The 23,284-nt window shown below is 52.2% G+C and overlaps 1 protein-coding gene across 1 annotated transcript in view; it reads left to right on the top strand.

Annotated features, from left to right (window-relative positions):
* Window positions 1-14,580: 14,580 nt before the first annotated feature.
* LOC136635464 (N-acetyllactosaminide alpha-1,3-galactosyltransferase-like) overlaps window positions 14,581-23,284 on the top strand; it is a 28,083-nt gene continuing 19,379 nt past the window's right edge. The window contains exon 1 of the mRNA XM_066610611.1: window positions 14,581-14,659. The gene's annotated coding sequence lies outside the window, so the exon portion shown is untranslated. The remainder of the gene's footprint in view (window positions 14,660-23,284) is intronic.

Raw genomic sequence — 23,284 nt, 5'->3', positions numbered from 1 at the left:
CGCCCTCCGCAGTGGCGCGTCCCGGCTTCACCTCCCCCGGCCCGAGCCGGGGCTTGGCGGAGGCTCCCGCAGCATCGCGGAGCGCGCCGGGCGCCGCATGTGGCGCTCTGCCCGGCCGGCCCACGCACGCCTACTCCGGAGCAAGTCCCGCCGTGCGAGGAAAGTGCGCGCGGAAGGGCTGCAGCCCGAGCCGAGCCGAGCCGAGCCGAGCCGCCCTTTCCTGGGAGCAAGCCCCGTGGACTCCAATGGGACTCACTGCTGAGCAGACAGGCAGCCCTGTCGCGCCTTCCCTCCCACACACGAGACACGCTCCCCCAGCCATTGGGTGACTTGCTGGGAAGGGGTTTCCAGGGGGCCCGCTGCGGAGAGGGCAGCTGCCAGCCCCAGAACGACCACCAGCAGCTCCCCCAGTTTGTCTGGGGGGGAATGGCAGGGGGCTTACAGGGCAGTGAGGGGCACAGGCAGGGCAGCTCCTAGAAAAAGGGCTTTGGAGCAGGGCGGCCAACTTCTTCATCTGCAGAGCTCTTCTGCCTTGAACAAGTGCAGGTTCCGTGGCATTTTCCCATCCCACAAGATGAAGGGATCTGGTTCTGTAAGAGAGAAAGGGGTGAGCAGTAGGCAGGTGGAAAGGAGGCAGGAGGGAGGTGAGCAGGAGACTCTTGAATGAAGACCACAGCTCCTGTCTGGTGCTTGTCCCCAGCTTTTAGAGGTAGACTGCCTCTGAAAGTGGAAGCTCCATGTCAACCCACCGGCTGCCACAAATTCATCCCATTTAATGCCTTCCAAGCCCAGCGACCATCACCACCTCCTGCAAGTTCCAGACAGGAGGTGGGGGCCAGAGAGAGAATTCCGGAGAGTGCACATTTTCCCACCCGTGGGACAAGTTGCACCTCCTGAAATGCCCTCTTTTGGGGGAGGAGGCAGGTCTAACTGCCATGAAGTCACAAAGACAAAAATGGAACTGCCCAGAATTGGGAACTGCAGAATACCAGAGAAGGCCCTGGCACCAGCCAACTAGGTCTTGCCAGCACAGACTGGCAGCAGCTCTTCAGGGTTTCAGAGACAAAAGGCCCTTTTCTTGCCCTGCCTGGAGCTGCAGGCAGAGACTGACCCCGCAAGCAGGACTGCACCCATCGCCCTTGCACCTGGCCACCCTAATGGCTGCATGAGGGATGCGCCTCATGGAAAGGGCTGGAAAATGAGGGGCTGAAGGGCAAAAGGGTACCAGGCTTGGGTGGGGGTCGGACAGAAGAAGGGCCAGGAGGTTGGCACTCTCACAAATGTGGGGACCTTTGCCAAGGAGGAGAAGGCGCAGAGGGGCCAGGCAGCCTGGGTTTCACAGGCGGATGATGGGAAGTGATGATCTGGATCTCTGGCTGGAGCTTTGGATTTGGAGAAAACAGCCACCGACAAGCTGAACCCCAGCACCGCAGGACAAATGATTGGCTGGCTGGCTGGAGAGAGAGCACACGCTGGCTCACTCTGCTCCCCAAAAAATAACTTAGTGGGCTGCAGTGACTACTATAATTGTAGCTCTGCAGAAAAGAAGTAGAAGGAGGGGGAAACCCACACACACATTCCGAGGCTGTTCCTCCAGCCTTACAGTTAAACAAGCAAGGAAGAGCGTTGCAAATGTTGCTGTATAAGTGGATGGGGGGGCAGGGGAGAAACTGTGGGGTTGCAGGACATTTTGATGCCCCCGGCAGCTTCTCTGCAGGGTTGGAGAGACCCACAACCAGACCGGGATCTGTCAGAGGGCTTCCAAAAAGGATTATCAGACAAAGTCATGGGAGGAGCAAGGGGGAGAGCTTTGTCACTGGGGTCTGGCCCCTGATGCCTTGAGGACTTGGAGCCCTGACTGAGCTTCCACAGGGAAGTCATTGGGGGGGGGGGGGAGAAGGAAGGTTGGTTGTCAGGGAGCTGCTGTTGTTTTCTGCCTTAGAAACCGAGCTGCAAATCTGGGCTCCCCTGGTTTAAATCTCCCCTGTGTTCCTTGACCTGGTAGGTCGGAGCTACACAGGCCTGCCGGGCTCAGAGGTGCAGTTATTCAGTCCCTCCCAGCCCCTCTCATTACAAATCTTTGCAAAGGCAAACTTCCAGGTGAGAGGAAGAGGAGGAGGAGGTGGGAAGATGCATCACCCTCCCCCCCCCTTTGTGCAATTGCTCCAAAGGACTTCGCTGGAGAGAGGTCAGCCTCTTCCTGCCAGTGGGAGGGGGAAGGAACCCGCGCACACAAGTTGCTTAGCAATGGCATGTGGGAAGTGTGGTGGCAGCCTGGCCACCAGAGCACCAGCAGGCATCTCTGTGTGTGGTTTTGTGGACGCCCCCCCACCCCGTTTTCAAGGAGGCTTGAGATCTGCTGGAGGGGAAAGAGATGACCAAGAGGATTCCTATTGCCTGAGGCTTGTGGGTGCTCGTGGCATCCTGATCGGCCTGTTGGCTGAGTCTCACAGACTTCACCTGCCCCCTGGTGCGTGCATTCCCTCTGTAGGCAGCCTGTCCTGCACTGGCCTCTGAAGGAAGGGCCTTGAAGGGTTGGGGTTTGGGCAAGCAACGAAGAATGACGTAACCGGGTGTTGAATCAAGGGGTCCTGGCCATCATGCCAAGAGGGTTGCGTGTTCTGGATGGCGGCCACATGGGAGTGCAGCCCCTCCTTCTTTTGTACTACCCCAGGCATTGTGGATGCAGGAATTGTGGAGCCATTGTAAGATGCAGGAAGGTGGGCCTTTGCCCTGATCCAGCAAGGCTCCTCTGCTATTCTTGTGATTGCCTGCATAGCAATACTAGCAAGACTAGCAAGACTAGCAAGAACCCTAGGCAGGGTCTTTCCTTGCCTACCTGGGGCTAACCCCAGGGCTCCTCCATGTGAGGCAGGCCCTCGACCACTGGGCACAAACACCTCCCCTCCCACTTCTTCCCAGAGACTAGGGAAGAGGCTGCACTGTCTCCCTTGCTGTGCATCACCTCCACAGGAGGCTATTTCCCCAGGGCTGCCTCCAGACTCGCTCCCCAGCCCAGGACTATTCTGAACACAGCAAGCCTAGTCTGTACCGGGTCCCGCCTGTACTGCTCTCTTGTTTCCACCCAGGGATTCCTTGCAGTCAGACCTCCCCAGTGTGCGGCCTCTGATAGCAGCTGTGCTGTTACTGCAACTGTCAGGAAAGGGGCATCCATTCATCTGATGCAATAATTGGATGTCAGAGCAACCCATTCCCTGCTTTGTCATCTTTATTTTGTTCCCAAAAATGAGGCTTGAGCTCCCTCTTGTGGTCAAATGGAAAAAATGCATGCATACAGTATATACAGTATATACAGTACTGCCTATATACTGTGGAGAATCAGAGTTGATTTCTGCTGGGATTGGAGGCTTCAACAGTCAGCCCACCCCTGCAACCCTGAGTGCATATTGCAGACCGTGTTTGGCTCTAGCCATGACAATTCCCCATCTCAATCCCTGACTGCCATACAGTATATTCTCCTCCCCCCCTCCCCAGATCCCCCCACTCAACAGTTGCAACTGTCCAAACAAAGAACATAAACTCCCATTTCTTTTGCAAGCTGGTGCAGGTTAAGAATAAGGGTTTGTCCTTTGCCAGCTTACTTTTAAAAATGTCTGGCACTGGGAAGCAAAGGTTGTACTGGTTGCTGGTTAATTAGTTCAGTGGTTCCCAAACTGTGGCCGACCAGTGGGGTCACCACCCAATTTTGGGTGGTTTGCAAAACTGACCGGGGAGATCAGGCTCTGTGCATCAAGGGTTAAACAACCTACTACTGGGGGGGGGGGAGAACTGCTGCCCAATCACCATGATAGCCACAGAGGCTTGAATAGTTGGTAAAGTGAAACATTTTTTAGGTGGGTCCCAATGCTAAAATGTTTGGGAACCACTGGGCTAGTTGATGGTACTGGAGGCCAAGAGGTACCAAGGGATAAAGGGACACTCCCACTCTCTGCACCTCTTGGATAGCCTGTCAGAGGAGGGAGGTGCTACAGTGCCACCCCCACAGGTGGGCAAAGAGTGATACTGCAGCTACCCAGGCAGTGCAAAAGACCTATAACATCCCACACCAACTCTTGTAAGGCTGGCTCCTTCAGCATAAGCTGAGACATTTAGACTGTCCATCTCCACCTCTCTCCTGACCACCAGATAATTGCTAGCAAGGATGCTGGCTTTTGGAGTCAAGAATTCTGGGTCCTGAACGTGGCCCACTTTGACCACCACTGCTGTGGGGTTTAGGTTCCTAGTGAGACTGGGGAGTTGCCTAGCCGGAGAGTTTCTGCCAGGCATAACCTGGGACCAGCTGCCCTTGTCCCTTTCAGAAGCACCTTTCGGAAGCAAAATTCTTCTGCCTCCTCTGAGGAAGGCTCAGGGGTGGGAGATCTCCTTCTCCTTGGTGGGCGCAGCTGTTCCTGGTCTGGCTGTCTCTGCTCCTAGGGCCTGAGGGTGAGTTTGGAGGTCTTGATCTGGTGCATGTTGGAGACCAGTTAGGACAGGCTGGTCAAACTTGTTTGGGTGGGCCAAATAGCATCGATTGTTCCAAGAGCCAATGGGGTGTTATTATGACACAGCAGGGAACCAATCGGTATGAGTCAGCTCTCATTTCCATGCATCATGCTAGAACCCTTGCTCAGCTGTGTGAGTGTCCTTAAGTTGGCCACTGGTTTTTTTTTACAGGTTACTGGTTTGTTGGGCTACTTGTATTCTTATATATTTAAATAACAGAGTTAATGGGGGTGGCACCAACTCTAGTGACGCCTCTGCATTTAGGCTGTGTGTATGTGATTGCAATTAAGTCTGTCTGATCTGGTATGGGGGGGTGATGCGAATTGCTCTCACACCGGGTGACACAGACCTAGTGATCTGCAGCCTGGTTTTGGGAGAAGTCCATTGGCAGGTCCAGAGGGGCAAGGGCTCTGGCCTTGCACTGCTCTTTTCAGTGATTGAGGCCGGGATAAGAGGTACAAGGAAACACTACAGATGGGCCTGACCAGAGCCGGAAGGGTGGGAAACGGAGGACCCACACTGGAGAGGTGTTTTGGGAGATGCCAACTGCTTAAGAGTGGCAGCAATGGGGCAAGGCTTCCTGCCGCTGCACTCTCATCTCTTTGCCTGGAGGGGGCGCTCATTTCATTTGCTAATTTTGTTTAGGCTGGCACTTGAACTGCCATCCCTCTGAATCAATTTTTTTTTTTGCCCTTGAGATATTCATTCCCTTGTGTTACCACCTTGTGGGCAGGTTATCACCTCTTGGCTGTCTGTGGGAACTTGATCTCTCCTTCCACTGGAGATGCACCCAGTCTCCTGGACTGGAAGGTCTTTTCATCCAGAGGACTTGGGGAAAGCTGGGCTCCTTTTGACACACCCGGTGGGCTGAAGCTGGACTGTCTGAAAAGACCATGGGCCGCCAGTGAGAACTGAAACGCACCCAACAGCTTATTGATTTGTGGGATAAGTGGCAAGACACAGGTGATGATGGAGTATATAAACGCACCAAGCAGAAGTGACAGTGGAAGAGAGTGACATAAAATCACAAAATGCAATATATGTGAGGATAACGATTGAACGTGGAATAATTAACAAACTAAAACGCAATTCAAATGATACACGGCAGAGCTGAATAACACATCTGGGACATTCTGGGATGCCCCTTGAAGTCCCTTTCGCCATCACGACTCAGGATCCTAAAGCTTCTGGGAAGGCACCAAGGGGCACATTCAGGGTCTGTCAGTGGCCAGAAGGGCACCTGGCACCTTTTAAGGCACAGCAGCATACCAAACTCACTGTTCTGCTCGAAGTAAGTGCCAGGATCAGCTGCCATCCTTCAGGGCTCATCTCTCCACATATTTAAGCGTCTGCTTAAGTGCTTATCAGCAATAAATCATTCTCTAGGCTTCTGTCTTGCCCACCTGCAGCCATGAATAACTAGCTGGGTGAGACTTTGACCCCTGTGTCCAGCGAGGAGCCCTCTCCCCTCTTGGGAGGGTGAACTGGCTTTTCTGTTCTGCCTCCTTTGCTTTCTGGCACACTTCAGGGGCCTGGCTATGAGCATGACCCAGACCACTCTCATGGCAGTCCTCTGGAGCTGATGGGGAGAGGGAAGCAGCAGATCCCACAGGCCTAGTGGGAGAAGAGGAGAACACGCCTCTGAGAGGAATTTTATCAGGGGGTACAAAGTTTCTTTTGGGCCCCTTCCCAAAAGGGGTGGGGAGGGGCAAAGCAGAGTGGGAGGAGGGTGGCAACTGGGTTGAGGCTAGGGAGGGGGCAAACTAGGGCAAGGGGAGAACAGCAACAGCTGGAAAAGTCTTTGGAGCCCAGGTCAACCAGGCTTCCCAGGACACAGCCAGGTCTACTTCCCTGTGTGGCCGCAACAGCTCAATACTGTAATCTGGAACACCAAACACGCTCCTGAATCTCTCTGAAATCTTTTAAGCACAGAAAATCCTTGCAGAAAATGAGCACTGTCACATTTAGCCTCACACCAGAAAGGAAAGTATCTTGCATGCACCTGAACTGGCTTCTGCAGCAACTGTTGCCCTGCAGCTACGCCTCTGAGCTCCCACCCACTCCTTTGTGGTCAGAGGGTCCACAATCCAAAGAGCTCCTGCAGCAGGCCAGCTTCCCCCCACATTTGACGCGGTCTTGTGATTTATGCCTTCCTTGGCCTGGCACATGTGGGGACAGAGTCCAAGCGAGATTGGAAATTGTCAGATCCCAGGAAATTTCTGGGTCCCTCCTTTGGGACCTGGGCCCCTTTTCACCCTGGGTTTTGCAGAGAAGCCCTCTGGGACACTCCTTGCCTCTTGGAAGATTTCAGAGCCAGCTGCATCTTGCCCGGTCAGCAAGTTGAAACCTGCAAGGGAGGTTGAGGGACCTGCCTTCAACCTCCCCTCACCAGATTCACTGCAAGTCCACTCAGTCAGGAACAATTCCGGAAGGAGGAGTTCTATGAAAGACTAGAACTGTTCAATTGTAAAAATCCCTACAGGGGGGGCGGGGGGGTTTAGAACAGCCTGCCTATGTAAACCTGCCTTGGATTAAAGTCTGAGGAGAAACCTGAGGACCAAAGATAGGCAGTATAGAAATACCTGTACAAATAAATAAATAAAAGTGATGCAAATTTGAGGTGGTTTGGGGGCACTTGAGCAGAACTCTTTGCCCCAGAGTTCTTTGCCCCACCCTCCCTCTGCAGGGCATAAAACAATAGGAGGTTCAGTTGGCCCATCAAGGGCCATCAAGACACAAAAGAACAGCCTGCCCTCTTTCCTGGTGCTAAGAACTAATGGTTCTTAGTAAAGCTCCTTATCTGCAGGTGGTGAAGGTTTTCCTTGTGTGGTTTTCCTTGTGTGGTTGCATCACCTGCCTCTGTTCTGCTTTTCGGATGTTGATGGTTTGCAATTAATTAAAGGGATCTGGGTTGGAAGTTTGCAGGGGCATGATTTTTATGGGGTTTATTGGGTCCATTCACCACTCCCCATTTTTGTGACAATGTCTGAGGCCCCAACATTAGGCACTCCAAGAAGCCATGCTTCTCCAGCCTGATTGGTGCCCCTGAGGTTGACTCCAGCTGCGGGGCGGGGGGTCACAGCACATGTGCCAGCTGGGGAAAGTCTTTTGGAACAGGGTGCTTCATCAAGGCAAGAGAACATCAGAACATCTCAGGGACAGCAGCATAGCACATGTCAAACAGCCATAGAATTCATGGGGCAGAACACCAATTCAGAGGGCTCAGTTACAAATGATGATGGAGGGGAAACTTTGCATTGGTCTGAATTTGCTCATAAAGAAACCTCTTTGAAATTCCACTCCACTGTGGGGAATCTCCAGCCTGGAGGAGGGCTTGGTGTTTTGGTGGGGGACGGGGGTGGGGGGAGGGTAAAATGTTGGTAAAATGGGTGGAGAAAGATGCCCAGAAATGTGTGGAATTGAGAAGTGTGGCCACCCCAGTCCAACCCTGGAATCAGCTTTAGAAACCGGAGCCAGGAGGAGTGGATCAGAATTGGGGGACTCTCTCTTGTCCCTTATGAAAAGTTGAGACTGGTAGGTTGAATGCCTGCCCAGCAGTCAGGAGGATTCAGGCAGTGATGTCTGGATCAGTGTTTTTCAACTTGTGGGTTGCAACTCCAGTGGAGTCACAAAGCCTGTGGGGAAGGATTGTGGCATGGCAACTTTCCAAGCCTGTGCAATAGAAGGTTTGCATCCAATCCAATCATGGCGCTGACTTAACAAAACTTGATATGATCCTGCACGGCCTCTTCTTGCTGTCTTGCCCTGCAGCTCTTAAGGCTGGCCCTGCTCAGGTGCAAAACAACCTCACAGGGTTGTTTTGAAGACTTAAGAGGGAAACAGGGCAGGCTGGGGCAGATCAGGTCGCAGGAGGGGGGTGAGATTGGCAGTGGGCCCCCATCTCATACTTCATTTATTGGGGGTGTGGCACGAAAAAGTTTGAAGATGACTGGTCTAGATCTAGAGCACTAATTGAGATATTCTGCAGTGCACTGTACATCTTGGCACAACTTAATTGCCTCTTGGCAGGCCACCAAGGTGCAAAGTGCCTGTTCTTGACCTTGCCTGGAAAGAGCATCAGGAAAAATACTTGGGGGGAAAAGCACAAAGAGGACATGTTTAATGCACAGCAAATGCCGAAGGCAATCAGTGGCTCAAGTGAATTCATTGTCATTGTTGATAATTTGGGTGTGTCCACAGCAACCCCAGGAATTTTGCCAGCACAAGGAGGATTCAGGACATTGGCAACTGGACAAAGGACTCTTCTTCGGGGAGCAGCTGGAACGTGAGTTGGCCAGGTTCGCCGCTAGAGCCAGGTAAGTGTTCTCAGTGTGAGAAGAGGAGTCTTGGATGGGCAAGACCAGCATTTCTGGGCAAGGAGAGGCAAGATGGCTCTTACATGGAGTGTGATGTGCAGGGCAATTGTGGAGAGACCACTGCTGGGTGTGTGCCACTAGGCAGGGCTGTGTGGTGGGAATCCCAGCTTCCTCCCAATATCTTACCTCTATATCACTCATTTAGGACCTCCTGTGAGACCTCCAGCACTGAGTTTAGTCTCTCAGGCAACTGTCTTTTCCAGCTTTTCTCCAGGGGCAGGAGAGTCAGGGGCTCTCAGGTGAGCCTCACAATGCCCACTTTCCCAGGCGAAACCTTGTGAAACACCACAAGCAGGGTCACTCACCACCCCTGACATGTTTTGCCCATGTTCAACACTGGGAGCACCTGATACTTCAGGGGGCTCACCCATCCATTGGGGCTGCAAGTCTGGGTGCCAGGAGCAGTGGGCATTTCCTGGGCATTTGTCCCTCCCTTTCATGTTGACTGGGCAGACTGGCAATAAGCTTCTTTGACCCACCTGGTCTTGGATCACTCAACAAGGAGCAGGTGGCCCCGACTCCCAAGCTGCCCTCATTCTGCTGCTGGGGGAGTCCTTGTTAACCTGAGAGGGAGATCATCCCAAGGGGGCAACATCAAGAACTGCCTCCCCCCAGTTCATTCCCAGTTTTCACAATCTGAAGGTAAAGCAGAGAACAGGGAGCTAGAAGCTAACTGCTAGACATCCTGCCCCCTCTTGCCTTTTGACTGCAGTTTCCACCCGCACATCTGGTGATTCCTTATGGGCTCCTGCTCCTCCAGTCTCTGTCTCCGTCCTGAAGCGCAACTCTTGCCTGGCTTAGTCTGGGTGGCCAGACAGCACTGACAGCAGAGGCCAGGCCAATGTCACTCCCACATCTATGCACAGACAGCTCCCCCCAAACTCTCCTTGGAGAGCTTTTGGCGCAGCTTCTGTGTGAACCCCAGTAAAAGCCACCACCCCGCCACGTCAGGCTCGCAATCCAGGCTTGAGTGGCACAGAAAAGCAACTTCTTCCCAGGCTTTTTGTGACTCACAAGTGCCCCTCCTTTTCTCTGGAATCTTAAGAACATAAGAACAGCCCCGCTGGATCAGGCCATAGGCCCATCTAGTCCAGCTTCCTGTATCTCACAGCGGCCCACCAAATGCCCCAGGGAGCACACCAGATAACAAGAAGACCTGCAAGGCCTCCTGGGAATTGTAGTTTAAGAACATAAGAACAGCCCCAGTGGATCAGGCCATAGGCCCATCTAGTCCAGCTTCCTGTATCTCACAGCGGCCCACCAAATGCCCCAGGGAGCACACCAGATAACAAGAAGACCTGCAAGGCCTCCTGGGAATTGTAGTTTAAGAACATAAGAACAGCCCCACTGGATCAGGCCATAGGCCCATCTAGTCCAGCTTCCTGTATCTCACAGCGGCCCACCAAATGCCCCAGGGACCACACCAGATAACAAGAGACCTGCAAGGCCTCCTGGGAATTGTAGTTAAGAACATAAGAACAGCCCCACTGGAGCAGGCCATAGGCCCATCTAGTCCAGCTTCCTGTATCTCACAGCGGCCCACCACATGCCCCAGGGACCACACCAGATGACAAGAGACCTGCAAGGCCTCCTGGGAATTGTAGTTAAGAACATAAGAACAGCCCCGCTGGATCAGGCCATAGGCCCATCTAGTCCAGCTTCCTGTATCTCACAGCGGCCCACCAAATGCCCCAGGGAGCACACCAGATAACAAGAGACCTCACCCTGGTGCCCTCCCTTGCATCTTCTTCACATTGGCTATTTGAGAAGGGCTTTCAATCTAGGGAAGCCCCCACTGAATAAACCAGAGAGGCCTGGATAACGACAACAATGCAATTGCTCCATGAAATGAGACAGGCAGATCAGGTTCTTTCTCTGTATATGGGTTTGTTCTTTTTGAATCAGATCATAAGTTAATGACGGGGGGGGGGCACAGAAAGCCCTCTGCAGAATTACCAGGGAGATGCCCTGGGTCACTGCAGGGGCACCTGGAGACCCCTCACTGGCTGAAACTGTGTGCCAAATGGTGCCCCTCCCCATGCCTGGTGGTTACTTGAGGAGGCCTCTTTTGACTGCCTCCCCACCAAAAGATGCAGTGCACACCCCAGTGGCATGGCTGCACTGGAAAATTGGATAGGATTTGGCCCTAAGGCATTAAAATGCTGATAAGATTTAGCATTCTGCATGTATAAAGTACTTGGTATCTTGATGGCGTTCTTACTGCAACCTTGTTTGGTCAGTCTAATTACTCCCATACTGCAGATGGGGAAGACTGAGGCTGAGAGGGAATGGCCTAAGGCCGCCCCATGAGCAGGCAGGCAGAGGTTGAATGAGGGAAGCTAGAACTGTGGAAGTGTGGAACTGTGTAAAAAGGGAAGCTGTGCAGCTGTGTAACTGCGCATGTGTAACTGTGCAGCTGTGTAACTGTGTAACTGTGCAGCTGTGTAACTGTGTAAAAAGGGAAGCTGTGCAGCTCAGCCAGGATGCAAAGAGTAGGAGCCCCTGGAACAGTTTAGGTCTCCGGGCACAACTCTCCAGCCCTGTCATCTGCCTCAGGGCCAAACATGACATGGCATTTGGAAGACCTGCAATCAGAACTCCCAACAGTTTTGCCAAGGAACTGCTACTGGTAGGGGAGGCAGCGTGGATCAAGACCACAGCACAGGGGTGGTGGTGGTGGGTCCTTACCCCTTTCCCATGTGCCTCAACTCCCACTCAAACCCACTCCCCTTGCCCTCAAATTCTGGGCTGCAGGGTTCAGATAAGGGCAGATGTCCTCTTGGCTTCAGCTCAGAAACCACAAATGTACCTTACAACAAAAGAAGAAAGGAATTAATTATGTTTGCCGGTTTGCTTACAAGGTTATTGTCCTGGTAGAAAGGGCCTGTAGAAAGGCAAGACATTGTACTTTGTGAGTACAGGTGCCTGTGACTCCTGCATCACACACAGAGCTACAAAGCCGGGCATGACACACTTTCGATGAGCTGCTCCCTCGAATTCCAGGGGCAAGTTATGACACAGTTGGGCAGCTCATGAACAGGGAGGGGAGACCAGCCTGCCTTTGTGACCTTCCGCCACACTAATAGATTTCTCCCCAGATTTCTTGCTGGGGGTTTGGACTCTCTTCCCCAGGGTGGTCCTCTCATTTGCATGCCAGTTTGGGTGTGAGCCAAGTAGCGGCTTGGAAGCCTTGCCTTTAAAAGAAGCCAAGGCAGGGACTGTGCATGGGTTTCTCCCCTTTAAAGGTGCCCCTGACTTTTCAAGAATAATATTCCAGGCTGCTTGCTTTACCGGAAGCCAAGTCCCTGCCCCAAGATGCTTACAGTCTAAAAACGGAAGTCACGCTTCCTGCGTGACTTTGGGCCAGTCTCCCGCTCTCAGCCTCACCTACCTTGCAGGGTTGTTGTGAGGACAAAAGGAGGGGAGTAACCGCCATGTATACCACCCTGAGCTCCTTGGAGGCGGGGCTGCCACTGGTTTGTTTAGTTAGAATAGAGATATTTCAATGCGGTTTGTTTCGTTGCCTTCTGCATGAAATTACGCATTGAATAATATATAACGCGGTGATGTTATTCAAATATACCAAGATTAAAAATTTTTTGGCCAGTAGTGGTGTCACCCCTTCCGTGCGCTTCACCTACAGGGGTGAAGCCCACACCCTTGCACAGTTCTAGCAACGCCACTGCTAGGCAGTCCAGCAATGGAAGCTTGCGCTGGACACTGGTGATCTGCTACAGAAGGTCAGCCCCACCACAAGCTGATGGATTTTGGTCTCACCCAGCGAGAACATAAGAACAGCCCCACTGGAACAGGCCATAGGCCCATCCAGTCCAGCTTCCTGTATCCCACAGCGGCCCACTAAATGCCCCAGGGAGCATAAGAACATAAGAGCAGCCCCACTGGATCAGGCCATAGGCCCATCTAGTCCAGCTTCCTGTATCTCACTGCAGCCCACCAAATGCCCCAGGGAGCACACAAGACAACAAGAGATCTGCATCCTGGTGCCTTCCCTTGTCAGCTGAACAGAAGAACATAAGAAGAGCCCCACTGGATCAGGCCATAGGCCCATCTAGTCCAGCTTCCTGTATCTCACAGCAGCCCACCAAATGCCCCAGGGAGCACGCCTGATAACAAGAGACCTGCCTCCTGGCGCCCTCTCTTGCATCTGGCCTTCTGACATAGCCCATTTCTAAAATCAGGAGGTTGCGCATACACATCATGGCTTGTAACCCGTAATGGATTTTTCCTCCAGAAACTTGTCCAATCCCCTTTTAACGGCATCCCAGCAAGGCCATTCTGGACCCTAAACGCTTGGAGAGATATGGAGAGCTAATCCTTAAGGCAGTTCTGTGCTCTGTAAACAGCCTGCAGGAAACCAGTCAGCCTCTGTCTTTCCCACTGCTCGCAGCTGAACTTGTGAAGGGTCTTGCTTTGTTTTTGAAAACTGCGCATGTTTTGCCCCGAAGAAGGAAGGGGCCACCTCCCAGCTGTCGCAAGCCCTCCTGGCCCCAACAGGAAACTCAGTCTCTCTCTTTCCTCCCTTCTCTCACTCAGATTTGCAACGCAGGTGTCCGGTGCCAACATCCCTCAGAGATCCAGGATCTATGTGCCCAAATCCCAAAGGTAGGTAAGCCACTTTTTAAAAGTAGGAACACTTAAAAAAAAAAAAAAACAGGAAGTGAGAATAAATGGTTAGAAAGTAACTGTAAATCGCCTCACAGCTCATGACTCTCCCTGACTCAGAGGAAGTCAGGTTTGTTTTTTCAGTTTCTTGGCTGAGAAAGAATGTACCTCTCTGCAGAGCAACATGCACAACTAGACACGTGAGCCCTGCTGCAGGCTTTCTGCATGAAGGTGGCAGCCCCCCTCGCTTGTCCCTGGCCACTGCTGTTCGAAGGGCACTGTCCCGGTCAGCAGAGGGTCCTTTATGTTGCTTTAATGGTTCCCAGCCCAAGTGCATCACACGCACCCTTGACTGACCCTTGCAGGTCAGTAAGTCTCATCATCCTGAAGGGATTGGCTTGCCTGGGGCTGGCTAGGGGAGGCCCGACTGGCACCTCAGCCTCTTCACTGAGTGCGCTACACCAGCTCTGACGTGGGGGTGACCATCAAATGGTCTCTCTGGACTTGGGGGAGCGGGCTCTGGATTTGAAAAACGCATTGTCGGGCATGTCTGCTCTGTGAAAGAGCTTGGCGGCTGAGTCTTCTAAAAATATCTTGCTGTGTTGAGAATCTGGGCTTTTCCCTTCCCTCTGCCTGTTTGCTTGCTTGAAGGCTTCAAAACTGAAGGCCTTTGCTGCTTCTTATGGCAATGAGTTTCTTAAGTTTTGAGGATGAACCTGCATCACTCAGAGCCTTGCGCCAAGCCCCGTTCCTGCCTGACTCCAGTTCAGTCTCACAACGGGGAGGGCACAGGAACAGTCTTCCTGCAAGAAAGTGTTCACTTGGGGAGTGCTCAGGCCAAAAGATGCCAGCCACTGGCAAGAGGGTTTTGGATTAATGATTGGCAGGAGAAATGCTCTGCTCTGGACTCTGCAGAGCCAAAACGGACCTTCTGAGCTGCTTGGGGGAGGAGGAGACTTCAGCCAGGCAACGCTGAGAGGACAGGCCAGGCTGAAATGGCACACCCAGCCCAGCCCAGCCCAAGCCCAGCCCAGCCTAGCCCGGGGCTCTCCTCCAGCTGCACACTGCAAGTCTCTTTTTTCACGAAAGGACATCTCCAGGGCTCTGTGCAGCTCCAAAGACCTGTGGCTCCACAAGGCAGCAGTGCCTTGAACAAGGTTGGTTGGCTCATTTGCTTTCCCCTGGCTGGGATCCAGAGGCTGGTGTGCATCCAGTGAGCTCTGCCTGGTTTTGTTCTAGATTAGCACCCTCTGATGACACATCAGAAACATCTCCCCTCCTGTGTCATGCAGGACGAGCGGAAACCAGCCTCCCCCCCCACTCTTTCTTGGGAGGGAGTGGAGGAACACAGTGCAGGGCTGTTTGTTCTTGGCCCCTGTTTTCCAAAGGCTGAGAACACAGGGCAAGGGAGAACCCAGTGGGTGAGGGTAGCCATTGCCTTTCCTGGCTCCAGGATGGAAGAACCTTCTGCAGAGATGAGGCTGCAAAAATGCAGTGCGTTCGCTCCAGGGTGCTTTTCGCTGAGCGCTTTAATTGCTGAGCGAGATGAAAGCAGGGAGGGGCAGAAAATAAAAAAGATTAATGGAGTACAAATGGGACTGTGTGGTCAAGTGGTGATCCAGAAGTTCTGAGTTCCAGTCTCGCTGCAGCTTGAGAACTCACTGGGTGGTCTTCAGCGAGTCTGTCAGCCTACAGCATGGGAGAGATGATACAGTATCTACAGGGGTGTGCTGAGTATGTTTTGGAAGAGTCTGTATAAATGCTGGTTGTTTTTTTTAAACCAAAAAAAGACAGGAGGAATATGCTGATGGGGAGGGGACAGTTTGTTGAGAAATAAAACATATGCTTGAATAGGGAAGTGTCTAGGAGTGCATCTTTCACGGGAGGAAATCCTGACGGAGAAGGTGTTTTTGCAACAACAAGAAACCGGTTTCTTGTGCAAGATGCAACGTCTGAGGTTTCTAAACACAAGCCCCCCAAAATTCCTCAGTTGCATCGTCCAGTTTGGTTGTGAAGCACTTGGCTCTGCCGACATTTTCACCTCCAGATTTCTGAGCTTGTGGCTTTTATCCATGCTCTGGTGAGTCGATGCTTGTGGGCAAGAAAATGCACAAATATGGGGCGAGGCCTTGTGTTTCAGTCCGAAGGAGGCACTCCGTGAGGGTCCAAAACTGAAATTCTCTGCACGTATTTCAGGAAGTGATGGAAGGGAGGGAACTTGGCACTGTTCTTGGCTGGGCCAGCCCCAAAAACTCTTGTGTCAGTGCTCGCTTCCCAGCATGGGGGTGGGTGGGTGGGGAGCCCCATGTGGGGCTTGGTGAGAAGGGCCATTGTGGGGGTGCCTGGGTGAATTTTACTGGGAGAGATCCTGCCATCCCGACATCCTCTGCAAGGGGTGAGGGTGGAGGACCTGGTGTGTTCTAAGCATGGGGGAGGTCTAACCTCTGCACAAGAAGTATCCCCCTCTCATCTCCTTTTGCCCTGCACTGGTGCTGTGGAATGTTACATAAAGTCATAGCAAGCCTCGTCTGGCGGTAGGCATTATTCACAGTGGCATCAATAAAACGCCATGCAGAGAAGAATCAGCATGTGCTGTTTATCCATGTTTGTGTAAGCAGCGTATTGGGGGAGTGGCAAGAGTTTGTGGTTGCTAGTGCCTGGGTCTGAAGGGAAAGGGCTCTCTGCACATGCTCGGGGTGTGTGTGTGTGTGTGTGTCAGAGCTCTTCTTTCAAGCACCCACAGAGATGGCACTCTGTTTCAGGTAAATGATGCCCTTGGGACGCGTTCCTAGGCTCCAGTTAGACATGCACTTGATGCTCAGCTTGCCACTTGACTGGGGCTTCAATTTAATTATACAGAGGAAGGGGGGGCATGAAAAGGGGAAACCATGAAAAGGTGTTGGTGGGGGTAGGGGGGGCCTTTCTCGTTGCCCACCATGATTTCCATCCAGATTGTGCCTCCGTGCATGCCATTTTTAAGTGAAATTGAAATCCAATGGGAACTATTTTTCATGTAAACATTGCACAATCAGGGTGGAAAATGTGGTAGGAGCAAACTAATTAAAGTGAAGCCCCCTATCCCTGGCTTGGGGGCCGAGATTGGGGGCACCATGAAGCACAGGAAACACTCTGCACACCCTCAGAGTTGCTCTTACCGCCGTCGCTCAAAGCCTCCCTTTGGAACAGGTGTGGACTGAGAGTTCTTGCCTTGGAGGACAATGGAGTAGCCTGGGTACATTCTGCCCACAAGCAAAGAGCCAGTCATTCTCTTCTGGCAAGGTGGGCAAATGACTTGTGCCTCTGGGCCAGGCTGGCAGGCCCCACCTGTCCTGGGCAAAGGACGACATGTCAGTTTTGAAACAGGCAGAACTCTCTGAGCTGCTTTTATTTCCTGCTGCGAGAGAAGGGGGGAGTCCTCCGTGCCAAATTCCTTGTGCGCTGTTGTCAAGCCCAGAGGTGCAGGACCTATGGTTTATTTAAATTCAAAAGCTTTTTGACTGATATGCAGCGCAATCCAGAGCTTCCCGGTGTCTGCTGCAGCAGTGGCACTGAAGTGGTTACTGCTATATCCAGTGAGCACTGGCAAGCAGTCAGAGGTCTCCTTGGGGGAAGCCACAAGCCTCACACTGGAGCTTCTTAAGTCTGTGCCAGCTATTCTGCTGGCGCAAACTTGAGAGACTCTGTGTTGGGCCAGATGGCCCGACATGGAGTTCCGGGTATGGCAGAGCGGTCTTGCCCCATCCCACCCTAGTGCTTTATGGCACATTTACAGCACCCAGGGCCAATGACTCAGCTCTGGCACTGGGCCAGTTTAGAATTGAGTCCTAAAAATCTCTCCCCCCCCAAGTATCTAAGCAACAGAGTTATGCAAATATAGATGTTTTCTTTCTAGATCAGACTTTTCCCTTTTCCCACACACAGGAATGACTCTTTTAAGCTGGTTCCTGCAGCAACAAATTGATGCAGCGCCATTGTCAGGCGTGGTCTTAGAAGAGGCCCTCCCTGTTCTCATTTGCACGGAAGGGAAGACCCCTTCTGATCCACAGATGTGCAGGTGGCTAGTGCCTACTTAAGAGAAGAATACTCCCGTCTCTCACACACAGGAGGGAAAGCCTCTTATGGAACATTGCCTTTTTCTTTTCTGGACACGCACCCATTTGTTCCAAAAGGAAGGAGACTTCTGCTGCAATCCCAGCCGAAGCAAGCAGCTCAGAAGCAAGTCCCACTGAGTTCCACCGGGCTTGCTCCCAAACAGGCACAGATTCTCCTTCTGAGTTTTCTTCAAGCATTCAGGGAAGGGGGAGAGGCTCTCACGTTGCAGTTAACTTTGGAACAAGCAAGCACAGAGTCCAGCATCAGAGCGAGGTGGGGAAGGGAAGCAATATCTCATGTCTGGCTGAGGAGAAATTGCATTTCTGAAGGCCAGGAAAAGCCCCCAGGAGTGCTTTGCTCCTGGACAGATTTGCTTGGAGATCAGCTCTGCCAATTTCAATGAATTTGAGAGGCAGTTGTGCACAGTGGTTAGAGTCCTGGACTAAGCCAAGAATTCCTGGCTTCAAATCCAGACTGCTGTGAAGCACCTTTTTGCTGGCCGCTAGCGCCCTGTAGGGCTGTCATGGGGTTTTAAATCAGGGGGGAGAGTGAAGCAGGTGCCTGCAAGTCCTCTGGCTTTGGGCTTGAGATGGGGCCACGTTTTTGCACCTATTCCAAGCGGGAATTCCGGGAGAGGGGCTGAGCGGGCAGCTAACCATGGGAAAAGTCCTCTCGGGTCCTAGTGTGGAGGTCGGGAGGGGGGTCCTGTTCGATATGTGGTTGGAGAAAGAGAAGTGCACCAGCTAGTAACAGTTTTCCGGGGGTTTCAAGCCAGGTAGAATCTTCCCCACCCCTTTCGGCAGGCATAAGCGGGGCTTTTATCACCAAGATTTCAACCGCTTGTCTCCCTCATTCCTAAGTCTGCTTCCTTCTCAGAGCTGACATTTTGACAGCATTTTTTGTGGTGGTCATTCTCTGCTTTGCCAAATCTGTACGTTATTTCCTGGTTGACGTCCAGAGCGTTCAGACTTAGACTGGTGCGAGAGCAAGTAACCCCATAACCGAGGTCTGTCTCTGGGGCTTCCAACCCTTCTGTGCCCAGGGTTGTTGCAGAGGCCCACAGCCCAATCTGGTGCAACCACCCTGGAACCGACGCAGCTGTGTCAGCATGGCACACGCTGCATCCTGCAGGGGAGTTTCAAGCTGCAAAGACCTTGAGCTAAGAGAACATTTGTCCCCTTGCCCCCAGGTAAGGCTTTGTTGCCCCCTGGAGCCTACTCAGCTATCTTGCTGGCACAAGTCCAAATGGATGTGCATAGATGGAGCAAGGCCTTCCTTGGGGGAAGCCGCAAGCCTCACGCTGGGGCTTCTTAAGTCTGTGCCAGCTATTTTGCTGGCGCAAACTTGAGAGACTCTGTGTTGGGCCAGATGGCCCGACATGGAGTTCCGGGTATGGCAGAGCAGTCCTGCCCCACCCCACCCTAGTGCTTTATGGCACATTTACAGCAACCAGGGCCAATGATAGGACTCAGCGCTGGCACTGGGCCAGTTTAGAATTGGGCCCTAAAAATCTTTTCCCCCTCCATCTAAGCATGTATAGGGTTGGGCTGTCGAATAGTTGGTTGAAATGCCCCATTGCTAAGGCGGGTGAGTGCTCCTTGCAGGATACAGACCATGCCCTCACCCAGCTGAACAGGTGTCACAGATCAGCCTGTAGTGGGAAGCTCGTTCTTGGGCTGAGAGGGGAAGGGGAGCGCAGGCTTCCTGGTGCAGAAAGAGTGCACTTCTCTTCTTGGGAAGCTGTGTCCCTCTGCAATCACCTCACAGAGGGACTGCTCAGGTAGGGTTAATGGCACTATGGGGCACACTGAACCCACCTCCTCCCCCTGTGGCATCAGTTAAAGTGTCTGGTTTGCTAAAAAGAAACTTCCTCCTTTGGAATATTCCATATTTGTGGATCAATAAATAAGTCCCTTTAAAGGCCCAGGGGGGTCCTGAGAGAGAGGGAAAGGATATGGCCAGGGGGAAGGATGCAGCTCTGCTTGGTAAAAAGAATTCGGATGGGGTGCAAGTTAGTGCCATGCAGAGAGACTGAAAGGAAGCAGCTTCTAACTGCTGAGGATTTATTACAGAAGAAATGGATGCACCCCAAATGAAGACCCCCTTTCCCAGGTTGCAATACAGCCAAACACCAGTGCAGTGTTGCACTTTGTGTACTTGTGGAGTCATTGTGTACTTATGGAGCATGTATTTGGTTCCCTTGGTGCAGTATTTAGGGAAGGGGTTTAAAGAATCCTGGCTGTTTACCCCCGGTCGGAAAGGGGAGAAGGGATGTTGAAGAGGTGATGGGCCAGAATGGAATAAAATAAGGTGGAATGAATGAAAGTGATAGGAACAGAATAGCTGGAGGGTCTGTGAAAGTCACAGGTGGGGGGCAAGAAGCAGGTGGGGGGCAAGGCAAGGTGGAGTGAGGAGAAGGGGTTAAGGGAATATTCCAAGAGGTGATGGTTATGTACTGAGCATACAACTCAAAGGTTACTTGAATGCAAAACCTGATCCTGGATGGTCAGGTTTTTTCCTTGTTTGTTTCAGAGGAGTCAGATAAGCAGCTCTGGGGCGAGGCAGCTTGGACAGACGGACACAGATCCGTGGCTTACAAGGATCCGTGTATTTTCCCCCATCATCCAGAATGAATGCGGGCATGCATTGTGTAACAGGACCATAGAGCCTTGGGGACCAGAGTTCTGGGTGGTCTGTGCTGTAACATCGGGAGGGGGAGGAGAGGCTGGAGAAAATAGGGAAGGGGATGGAGAAGGGCCTGGAACAGGCCTGAGAGGCAGTGAATGGGAGCTCCTTGACTGGAGAGGAGGCTCGAGGTCTGTTCTTGCTGCCCAGACTGTGCCAGGTAAGCCCTGGCCACAGGGGACCCCATTTCTGGCACCTTGGAGAGACCTTGTGTGTTCCAAGCCATCCCTGATACCTTGAGGTTGTCATGGTCCCAAGGTAGTCTGGTCCCCTTGTCTGGTCCCCTGACCAGAGAGGATAAGGCAATGAGAGGTGACCAACCAAGTTTGGGAGTCCTTGAGCCACCCAGGAAGGGGGCACACCAGCTTGGCAGACTGACATGGACAGAGTGGATCGAGAGATGCTCTTTACACTCTCACATAACACCAGAACCAGGGGACATCCGCTAAAATTGAGTGTTGGGAGGGTTAGGACAGACGTTTCTTTACTCAGCATGTGGTTGGTCTGTGGAACTCCTTGCCACAGGATGTGGTGATGGCGTCTGGCCTGGACGCCTTTAAAAGGGGATTGGACAACTTTCTGGAGGAAAAATCCATTACGGGTTACAAGCCATGATGTGTATGCGCAACCTCCTGATTTTAGAAATGGGCTATGTCAGAATGCCAGATGCAAGGGAGGGCACCAGGATGAGGTCTCTTGTTATCTGGTGTGCTCCCTGGGGCATTTGGTGGGCACTGTGAGATACAGGAAACTGGACTAGATGGGCCTGTGGCCTGATCCAGTGGGGCTGTTCTTAAGTTCTTATGACAGCATCCCCAAAGAGGATGAGCTGGCAAGAAAGTTTGAAAGGGGACCCAGGAGAGCAGCATTTGGGAGACTGCCAGCCAAAGGGAGGGGGTGATGCATGTGTGGGAACTTCTGCCTCATCAGGCGTGTGACATCAGAACCGGTTCCTCTGGCTGGGTGCTCAAGGAAGTATTGCCTCTGGCCCAGTCCCAGCTGTGACCCTACAAGGCTGATGATCCTGAAGTGCTTTCAGAACATGCCCTGAATCCTCCTTGCATGAGCCAGCTACCAATTTGTCCGTGCGTTACCCAGAGAAATAGCCTCTGGCATCAGTCTTGGCTGATAAAAACTTTGATCCTAACTCATCTTTGGGCTGGTTTCCAAAGTGAGCAAAACTGGGCTTTGAATTACACAGAGGCTCCATTTCAGAGAACCAGTTTTGCTCTTAGCAGGACGTGATGCACGGTGGTGGTGCAAATCCCCCTCCCCCCTTCCCAGGAGCATATACAAATTAGACACTCTTAATGACTAGGTTGGTCGCATAGGCTGGCAGCTGAGACTCCTTTTTTGGGGAGGGGGAAGGAATCGCAAGCCTAATTTCGGACTATTGTGTGAGCTCTTCCTCTCCAAGAGAAATTGTTCTCATGTTATTATGAACTGGTTTCTTCCCCCTCCCTGTGGACTTTTAAAGACTTACTGTAATGGCAGGGTGTCAGCTGAAAATGTGGGGGGCAGTGTGTGGTGACAGACCTGAATTTGTGTGGTTAGGTTTTTGCTGCTGATCAACAAAACACACCAAAAAGTAGAACTTTGGGGTTCACTGGTGTCCGTGAACTTGAGTTAGTGGGAAAGTCCCACCTGAAGAAGGAACGCTCCGGTTTCCACACCAGCGAGCAAACGCTGGAGAGCATCAGAGGCTGGTTTAAAATGTGAGCCCTTGCAAGATAATTGGCCTTTGAGTGAAGCCGCTCTACTTCACCAAGGAGTAGAGCGGGAAGGAGACACGGAAAGACTTGGGGCACTTTTGGACCTCCTCCCAATTCTAGCTTATCCTTTTTTCCTCTTCTGATTAAAAAAAAAAAATTGTGTCATTTTAGTTTCAGGTTGTATTGAGAAAGTTGCTGGGTTATCTTTTTCCTGGGTGTATTTTTGTGATCAGAATTGCATTAACGAGGTTATCAATCATGCCTGACAAGGGACTCATTGTGAACCAGGATTGATTAATTCAATGAAGGAAGTATGTGTGTGGCATGGTGCACGCAATATCCAGCAGGATTGAGCAAAAGGTAGAGCTTGGGCTGTGTGCGTGTGCCATAGAGGGACAAAACTCCCAAGTCAGAGCAAAACTTGGAGACCCAAGTCCCTGCCTTTATCCTACTTTTCTCCTTCCATAAGAACATAAGAACATAAGAACAGCCCCACTGGATCAGGCCATAGGCCCATCTAGTCCAGCTTCCTGTATCTCACAGCGGCCCACCAAATGCCCAGGGAGCACACCAGATAACAAGAGACCTCATCCTGGTGCTCTCCCCTACATCTGGCATTCTGACTTAACCCATTCCTAAAATCAGGAGGTTGCGCATACTCATCATGGCTTGTACCCCATAATGGATTTTTCCTCCAGAAACTCGTCCAATCCCCTTTTAAAGGCGTCTAGGCTAGACGCCAGCACCACATCCTGTGGCAAGGAGTTCCACAGACCGACCACGCGCTGAGTAAAGCTCTCTCCATGTTCCAACTCTCTCCATGTTCTTTTAGCTGCTGTTGGGCTATGGCTCACACCCCCCCCTTATGAAATGAGCTTGACACCCTGCTATAAATGGCATCCCACGCTGGCTCAAGATGTACCCTGTGCCTCGCTCTTCCAGCACCCCTCCCTAGGCCCATCCTGGCTACCTTAAATGTTGGTGACTAATCCGGCCCAGCTGGGGGCTTGTCTGGCTGAGCTTGCTCTTGCCTTGAGGTGGTCAGGCAAGGCACTTCTTGGGCCGCCTCTCCACAAGGTCCAGTATCTAGGGAAAGGGTGTTCTGTGTGGGACTCCAGTATCCCTGGAGTGCCCCTCTAAGTCTCTAGGGAGACTGTCAGGGCCGCTGTAGCTATGGCCAGACAATGGGGAATAGGAGCAGCAGACCACTCTCTCTAACCCAGGGGTGCTCACACTTTTTTGGCTCGAGAGCTACTTTGAAACCCAGCAAGGCCCGGAGATCTACCAGGGGGG

The sequence above is a fragment of the Tiliqua scincoides genome, chromosome 16, assembly GCF_035046505.1.
Source record: "Tiliqua scincoides isolate rTilSci1 chromosome 16, rTilSci1.hap2, whole genome shotgun sequence".
In the NCBI taxonomy this organism is placed as follows: Eukaryota; Metazoa; Chordata; class Lepidosauria; order Squamata; family Scincidae; genus Tiliqua; species Tiliqua scincoides.
Note: the sequence above shows the minus strand (reverse complement) of the source record. Positions and strands in the feature narration are given on the sequence as shown.